The sequence below is a fragment of the Rissa tridactyla genome, chromosome 8 (assembly GCF_028500815.1).
Source record: "Rissa tridactyla isolate bRisTri1 chromosome 8, bRisTri1.patW.cur.20221130, whole genome shotgun sequence".
Lineage (NCBI taxonomy): Eukaryota > Metazoa > Chordata > Aves > Charadriiformes > Laridae > Rissa > Rissa tridactyla.
Window position 1 is genome coordinate 36201592 of NC_071473.1, and position 9080 is coordinate 36210671.

A 9080-nucleotide genomic window follows, 5' to 3' on the forward strand; every position below is an offset into this window, starting at 1 on the left:
CTTCATTACATAAGTACGCAATCACATTTTATTTTTATAAGCGTCATGTTTCTGAAATTCTTACGTCTCTGTCATGCATTTTGAATTCAACTACACTTTTGTTACATGAAAAGCATGTCAAACGCCGTTCAAGTCAAATGTGATGATAGAACATGCTGGGTTTGTTTCAATTTTTTTTAACCAGATCTAGCAAATAACTTTCTATATAGTGATTTAGAAGCTATTTTGGAAATGAAGAAGTAACATAGTAACATCAATTGTAACTTAGAGGCTGAATAGAATGCAACTTAGAGCTGAATACTACAGTTTGTCCTACTCACTAGAAATTCTGGGTTGTGGCGATGATTAGACCTTTCTTTAGAAAGGAAAGACCTTTCTTGTCGTCTGTGCATCCTGTTCAGGAGAATCTGGTTCTCAATGAACATTTTGTCCAACTGTGTACCTATAGGTAACACTCAAACTCTAATTCTTCTCAAACATGAATCCCAGATGTAGAAAATGGTTAAGGGCTGTTTCTTCATAGGGAGCACATGGAAAATCTGTGCTTTTCATCTTCTGCATGCTTTTATTCCACATCACAGTATTTGTTATCAAAGTAGGTGAAGCTGACTTGGTGTACGTTGAATATCAAATAAGAGTGGTTATGTGGGAAGCTAGACTTCAGACAAGCACTACCTACACCTCAGCTGATTTCACTAGTGTCTTGTATCATTCACCAGCGTCCAAGATGGACAACTGCTTACAAGGATTCTACAGATAACACTCCCTTGACGTTATCACATTCTGTAGATGAAAAATAGTTTTCCTTCACAACTTTGCCACTAACATCTTAATGGCAATTTTAGATGTATTTGTGCCAGTATTAGAATAAGTCCTAAACCCCTGCTTTATAAACTTGGAAAAGACTGAAAGCCTTTTGCCAAGTCTTTGGGAGTTATTAGGCAACAATTCACATCATTTGCTTGTGGTACTTACCTATATAAGAACCGACAAGTCTTTGGCTGAAATGGCCCACAGGGAAAGATAAGCAAATGCATATAAACTAAAGATTAGCCACAAAATTCAGGGCCTGTAGCATTCAAGATAATTTTAGAATTCTTCTTACAAAGGAATCTTTATTGCAGAATTGCAATCTGTTTTAATGGTGCAATAGAGGCCACCTCATTTGTTTGTTTACGGTTTATTGTGTTTTGTATGTTATGCTCTGCCAAAAAGAAAGGGAGAAAAAGAATGAGAGGCACAGCAAGGAGGCGCCTGCAGTAAAGGCAGAGAATGGGAGACTGCTGAGAAGATCAGGGAGCAAACATACAGCCAACTCTCCAAACTGAGTTTAAAAAAAAGCTTTTTCTAGGCATCTAAAGGGACTCTGTTGAGTTTATTGCAACCCAGGAAAGATTGTGGGGAAAAGTGCGAACGTAGAGGACAGGGCTGTGCTTTGCAGGAAAGAGTGAGCAGACAGCTCTAATTTAACATGCACTTTTGTTTCTCTTCTGTCTTATTCTACATTATCCTGTTTAAAGACTGCATAGTTCTGGGTTTTGTCTAAATGTAATAAAACCTTTTAAAGTGCTAAAATATGCAGCATTTGGAAAAGACCTGGGTGATAGTACTTCAAAGTTTCTACTAACCCGAGGACCTACCACCAGCAGATGCACTACTTACTACTAGTTCACCAAAGCACTGAGGAGCCTAAGGTTGTAATTGGAAGGTTACAGGGGGGTGGTTTTGACTGTCTAGATGTCTTCAATAGCTAAGGGGTATTTTCTTTTTTATGAAACGTACTTTTCCTCCTATACTAACAATCGCCATACCAATCAGACACCAACCACACTGTTTAGGTCAAAAGGAACCAAATTAGGAGGTAGGGGAAGAGATACATAGTCCAAGGTGTTCCTGCTGGTATCAGCAGGAGTCAGTATGGCCTGGTGTGGTTTGGATGATGGAGACTGACACCAGGAAACAAAAACTGATCTGGTGTTATTTTGAAGTTAAATATCCTGGGGAAAGAACAATCATTACTGGACTCGAATAAAATCAGCTTTTCGAACTTAAAAATGTAGGCTATCTTTAGCTGTGATTAGAATACTTTGAAAGTACACATTCTTTATGAGCAAAAGCACTTAAAATTCAGACTGATCAATGATGTTATTCATTTTTAGTTTTTCTTTGTTCTAAGGAAAACATTCAACCTAAGAACATATTTCCTCTATGTACTTCACATTCCATTCAAATACACTCACAAAGCTCCAAACACAGCTAATCAAACAGCTACGTGTCAAAGTTAGCAATTTGGAATGCCAGCATTTAGGCTTTACAAGAGACCCTAATTTGACTCCTAATGCATTAAAATACAAAACATAATGACACAGTTTTAAAATCCTTGGGACTTTCAGGGTTCAACATTCAGCACTTCGCTAGAAACCACACAGCTTTTTCAGCTAAGTACTGGTTACTGGAAATTTCCCCTCACCCCATCTTTGCTAACTCCTAAATCAATTCCCACAGGTCAGTAGAAGTGCACTGCATTCGTTAGCCCTCTGATATGCTGAAAGAATGCATTTGGGTGCTGGCCGCAACAGGAGGATTGCTGCACGCACAGGAATGTTATGCCTTGGTTCGTACCAGTTTCTGCGGTAATCATCTTGCCCTTAAAATGGCCGAGTTAAAATTGTTTGTGACGTTCAAATACAGAGACTGAGTATGCCTGTAAAGACCAGTGTACAGATATTCAAGAAAGCCATTTCAGACCTTCTCCTTAGATCAGATCTAAGATGTTTCTTCCCCTTTATACTGGACAGCTAAGAAGCTGATTAGCAACAGCAATGTCCCTCCCTTTGCCCAGTATTTTTGGCAGGGCTAAAATTTTAAAATCTTTACACTGACCTCTGTGATTTGAGTTGACAGATAACCTGAAGCAGCAGAGAACGTCTAGTAAGTGATATGGTCTCTGCCAGTATTTTGTCAATATTAACTAGCATCAGAGAACAGCAAGGATCAAATCCTTCTTTCACTCATAGTATCTGGAAGGTAAAATTCACTCTTTCCTGTCATGATGATGAAGTCTGAGCTCAAACCAATGGTGCTGCATTAGCCATTTAAGTCTTTTAGCATTTCCTTTGTTCCTTTAAAATAAAATTTTAAGTCTGACACCAGGGGCACAAATCACTAATTTCGGTAAATATTATGTCTGATTTACATTATTGTATCTTTTTTAAAAAATAATGTCCCTTTATAGTAATATTTAATTATTTAGTAAATTGTGAGTTATTATGTCAAGTTAAATAAATAATACATACAGTGTTTGGATAGTGTTCTTTCCATTGCAATTTTATTAAAGAATAAGATATGACTTTAGTTCGGGTTTTCTGAACAAACTACCACTACTTATTTACAAAATCCCTAAACAAAAACCTTTCTTTAATGACACAGAGTAACTAATATTTGATAAAGTACAATTCCAGCTACGATTGGCACGCTTCATTTTCTGAGGAAAAGAGAAACACAAGGATAATAAATCCCAGTGATTACGATTATATAAGTGCTCACTAAATAAATTGCAATACAAATTTAGAAAGCTCAAAATAAAGACTGTACTGTGACTGATATATGATAATCATTAACAAATCAGCCATTTCCCATTGTACAGAAAACTTTCAGAATTTTAAAGGCTGCCTCCAGTCAAGGAGGCAATCAATGCTGAGTCTTGTAGTAAGCTATAGTAACATACAAACTGCAGCGTGCAACAGTACTTAACTAATGTTCTTCAGGAAGGAGAAAAATGCAGCACTGTGATGGAATAGAAAGATGACTGAAAGGACACAAAAATCTACCCTCTGAAGCTGGAGAAGCAAAGCCATTTCTACCTAATGTCATTATCGGTGCACAGACTGTAATTCAAAGTACATGACAGGGAAAACGTTCTCTATATATCCAGTGCTGGAGGGGAAATTTTGGTACCTTTTTAAAAGTCAAACCTATTTTTGATATGCTCATTGACTCTCCTTGGGTGTGATACACATAAGCAAATTTGGGAAGTGGGGAAATCATCTCAGAATGAAGTCTCCTGGGCTGTAGAACAGACAAGCTACGCTGGCATAGCAGGCTAATTCTGTCCGATTACCAAATCCAGAATTATTCTCCTATAGTTAAGCTGATCCATTTTCCAGTTATCTTAAATCTACTCACCCCCAAGCCTGCAATAAAGGCAGCATTGACAAAGTAATGTAATGTCAAAGAACAGAGATGCAGGATATTAAAGAAACTCTCAGCTTAATTTTGCTGGTCAGCTTTTAGTACAGAATGTTTTTCTGCTGTATCAAATGACTGAAAAGAAGAGCTGTATTACAAAAGGATTAAACATTGTAATAGCCAAGTCAAACAGAGTACAGTTTACCTTTTCCTTTGTCACAGTTCCTAAGAATGGGTTTAATGACAGCCTAGGGACTACATTTGTTCAAACTGAAGTTTTGTTTATTTTACCCACCTAATTGCCTAACCTTCAAGGCATGCTCACACCAAATATTTTCAAGAACACTGAATTTGACTACCACTGCCTTCACCGACAAGTTATATATGCCACAACTAGCATTAAAAAATCAGCATTTGTAACGATTGGTGAGGAAGGGAAATAATTTTTACAAACAGTTATAAATAACTGCCTAGTAAAATTAATTTATTTCAGTTACTTAATTAAAAAGCTATGGGCCAAGACTGGATTCAATACGAAAAAAGATGCTACCGTTAATGTACATGCCTCCTTTTAAACAGGTTTTGCTGTCACTTAATACTTACATTGCTTTTTTGCCTTTTTTTTTTTTTTTTTCAGTTTGGCCACTTCCTCTCAAACTCAGGCACGGGAAAAAAAACCTGAGTAAATAAGGTCTGGTAGTTGCACGTGTGCCTAGCGTCATTTGGGAAAAATAACTTTTATGAGAGAGATGCATAGGAAATGCAAGATTGATTTATGTAGTTAAGATATTCTGGGGTAAAGGAATTACTCCAAGAGGCTACTTCACAGTTGTGGTGGAATACCCAGAAGAAAGGGAAGACAGGCAGCATCACAGGGTCCAACAAAAGATCCAGCCTCATAACACTTTAAGCTGGCTAGCCAAAAGTATCTAGGCACAGAAGGAAACGATGTAATTTAGTGTCTCCATCTCCATACTTTCTGTTGCGATTCAATGACATTTATTACTTCTCAGAATTACTTCCCCTCTAGCCAGAGGGTGTCACTAGTAAATAAACACAGCTGTGTATAGCAGTACAGCAGTACCTTACCACTCCTGACAACACATCTGTGGTGTGGCTACAGCCACTAACTTTCTGAAAAGCCTTCCGTGCGTCAAACTAAGCAGAGAGTAGTTTAAACGTTCATTTACACAGTCTTATTTACCCCAAGGCATCCCTGAAGATAACAGAAATTAAAGGTACACAAACCTGTAGGTCAAATTCCTTTCTAAGAAACAACGCTGCAAAACAATATTTCAGAAAGGGTAATAAATGCATCACACATCATTCTGTGAGTAAGAAATAGGAAAGCAGCCAGTAATTTGGAGTTAACACCAGAGCAATGTCGACAAGAACTTTCAGTGTGGGAACGGCTCAAAGCCTCCCTCGCTGGGACGCCTCCCCTGGCTGACAAGCAAGGCATCGTTTCCACACCGGATCCCAGAGCCAGTCCAGACCCCAAAACTCCCACAAGATTTCTTCTTTTGCTAGTGTCTTTTTTTAAAGTATCCGTATGATAAGTGAGGGGAGGTGTATGTGACTAACGTGGTAACAAAACAAATTTTGAAAGCAGAGTATCAGAAAAACATACAAAGATTTGCTTCAGGATATCTAATACCAACGAGACATTCACATTGTACATGTGATTCCCTTGTAAGAAATATCTTTTGCTGATTACAATTTTTGTATCAATTTTGTGTATTCACTGTTTTTTTCAACAAGCGAAAGGAAGTCCCATTAATGTCAGACCTGGATTTAAATTTTAAACTGGTTCTATCCCAGTGCAACTTTGTTATTTTCAGTTCGGCTATATGAGATTTTATACCACACCAGGACTTTCATTGGTGTGGAGACTTCAGAAATAAATACAACTACTTTTAAATATAAAAGTTGATTCTTCACTCCATTGCACTAGTTTAATAACATTGCTTACCATGGGGGTCAGTCAAATTACACTAATTGTTTCTGTTTTCAGTTTCTGTTTCCCCATCAAAAAGGGGACTTGGTAACCAATTTTACAACATTTACAAATCCTCTTAATTACAAATATTGTTATACAGATTTTGTCAATAAAGCCATTTTTATGTAAGCTCTGTTTATGGCCTCTTTACTTTTTCTGACTTGATGTTCATTGGTGTAAGCACCACTTACAATTCAGATTGCAATTAGGGAAGATGCAGGTGTTCAGCAGCTATAAAAACAGGCCAGCAATAATCAGAGAGCCCTGCAGAACGGCTTGGTGACCAGAGTCACTTTGGACCAGTGCATGTATCTAATGGACTCTCACACTAGTTCTTACATCTATCCTCCATACCTTGGTCAGAACATTAGTGCAAATGAGTTACTCAGCTTTTAAAGATTCGTGAAGTATCTACTGACTGAATTTATTTTTCTATATTTTTCCTTTATCTTCACTAAAGACTTTCCATGCATGGAAATTTTTCTTTGCTTAAAAATAAAGCAAGCATAATCCTGTGATTACGACACAAGAGCAAAATTAGTATAAAATCAAGACATTGTACATTCCTGACTTCATCATAGACTTTTGGTATACCCATAGAAGTGCTCTGTGAATACAATTTCCTCCCTAGGTACAGAATGGGTGCAATACAACCCAAAGGATGTATATAATCTAAATTAATTGATGATTTTAAGGCATTTACATGCACAGGCAGAAAGTGTTGATGTAAACTTGCTCTCATTTCAAGACCTTTGAAGGGCATTTTCCTTTTAGAAAGTTGGCTGGAACTGAAGAAGATTGAAAGAACAAAGGCCTATGCCAGGTACACACAGCGTATGTCATTGAATTCCACAGCCTATTTACTAGCACTACATACAGATATATTATACCTAACAAAACTGTTTCACTTATCAAATATATTAATTATAGCACTGCTAAAACACAATATTTAAAAGGCAGTGTTGTTTGTGAGTCTGTGTATGCATTTATAACAGCAGCTCTGCAAGATAAGTCACTGAGACAAATTAAAGAAAGATCTGAAAAGCCAAGTGAAAGGAGAAATATCGGGAGCAATTTCATTTAGGAAAAAGCTCCCCGGGATTTCAAAACTTACTCAACACAAGTAAGTTTTACGCTATTGGGCATGACAATATTGCTGACTTTTATGTTAGCATGGAATGATGAATGTTTTATAGCACTACAAAATTTCAAAACATTAATAAGTATTACAAAATTTTACCTACAATCTTGCATAACTGTCAGCATAAGAAAACTGATCTGTTACTGATGTCACCCGTGACATTCCACTTCCATGTCAACAATTATATATGATAGTACAGAAAACACGATGTTGAAATTGCTTTGCTAAGCAAGAAGTTATTTTGTAGCTCTCTCTAAGCTAACCAGTTCAGAGATCTGGCAGATCGTATGATAAAAATACATGCATCTCTCAAAAAAACTGGAGTTTCACAAATTTGGTTTCGCTTTTCTCCTCACTTTTCCCATAATCAGTCTGTGGGTTGGTTCCACAGTACACATATCAAGGAATGAAAATCTGTAGAGTCTGCTCATAAACTGGCAAATCTTCCCAATAGTGACTAACCTTGATTCCACTAAGTTCACCAGCGTGAAGAAGTCACAGAGCGGAAGACGTCATCTCCTAACCTAAAGCATGCAGCCAGGCTTGTGGTCTTGCACGTCTCCTGCATCTTCTAAAAAGTCACAGTCAGATCCTGGCCTCCATCAGTAGAAATGTCCCGTTTATTTCAAAATTTAAATAGATTAATCTGACTTGCCTTTGATGCTTATACTGCGAAAAAATGGATTTCACCTTAGGAATGAAATTTTTATCTGCTGACTGTAAAATGAGCAGAGGATGACTAAATCACCTAGAGACATGTACAGAGTTGATGCTTAGATTTTGACATTCCACTATGGGAGACAAATTCTAAATTTCCAGACTAATTGCCGGAGCTCTAAGTCAGCATAATGCTTGGCTGCACGTCGCAATATATATTTGAAATAGGGGGGGAAAAATTCTGTCTTTAATGAGGTGTCGAAATACCACTGAAGTGGGCAGGAAATGTGACCAGAATGTCACAGTTAAGTCACTGGCTGCTGAGCAGACTTCCAGCTCAGAGGCATCAGCCCGTGTGAGGCAGCGTGGGGCTCCTCTCCTCTCCCACATTGGTTGGTTGGCGCCTGGAGGCAGGCGGTGCTGAGCAGTTCTCATTCTTTGGCCAAATCTGCACTGAGAGCTGGTGAAAGAGGAGAAAGAAGAGCAGAGAGGGCAGTAGCAGCAATTCCTCACCTCAGCGCTTCTCCCTCGCCCATCTCGCCCTTCCCCTGCCAACCCGATCTAGATACACTGCCTCCTTGGCATTCTGTCTTTCCCCAGAACGGATAGTTTAGTAAAGTTACCCTATTTCCTCTAACAACACAAAGTCCCCCAAGCCCTGCTTGACTGCTTGATCCATGCACATCCTTTTGCTCAGGCTCTACTTCCCACCACTCTGGTAAACTGGTGGCCTCCTCTCATGCTGCAGCATGGAGCAGGACATCTAAAAGCCTAGCATTAGTGAACACTGGAATATCTTGATGGAAATTGCAATAAGGTAACACTGGTCAAGCTGGTTAGTCTGGACAGGGTCTGGAGGTTTCCCCACCTGTCCCAAGTTATGGGAGGACAGGACAGAAGAGATGGGAGTGAGAAGAAGGGGCAGGAGAAGGAGACACTGAGATCATCTCCACAGAAGGTGGAAACCACCGCTGACCCGCTTTCCATCTTTTGTGACTGAACTACAAGGAAATTAACTGGACTTAGAGCCTAAAGGTGATTTAAAGTTTTATATAAGCACCTCTTTCCTATAAACAAGTGAGCATTGTTTTTTTT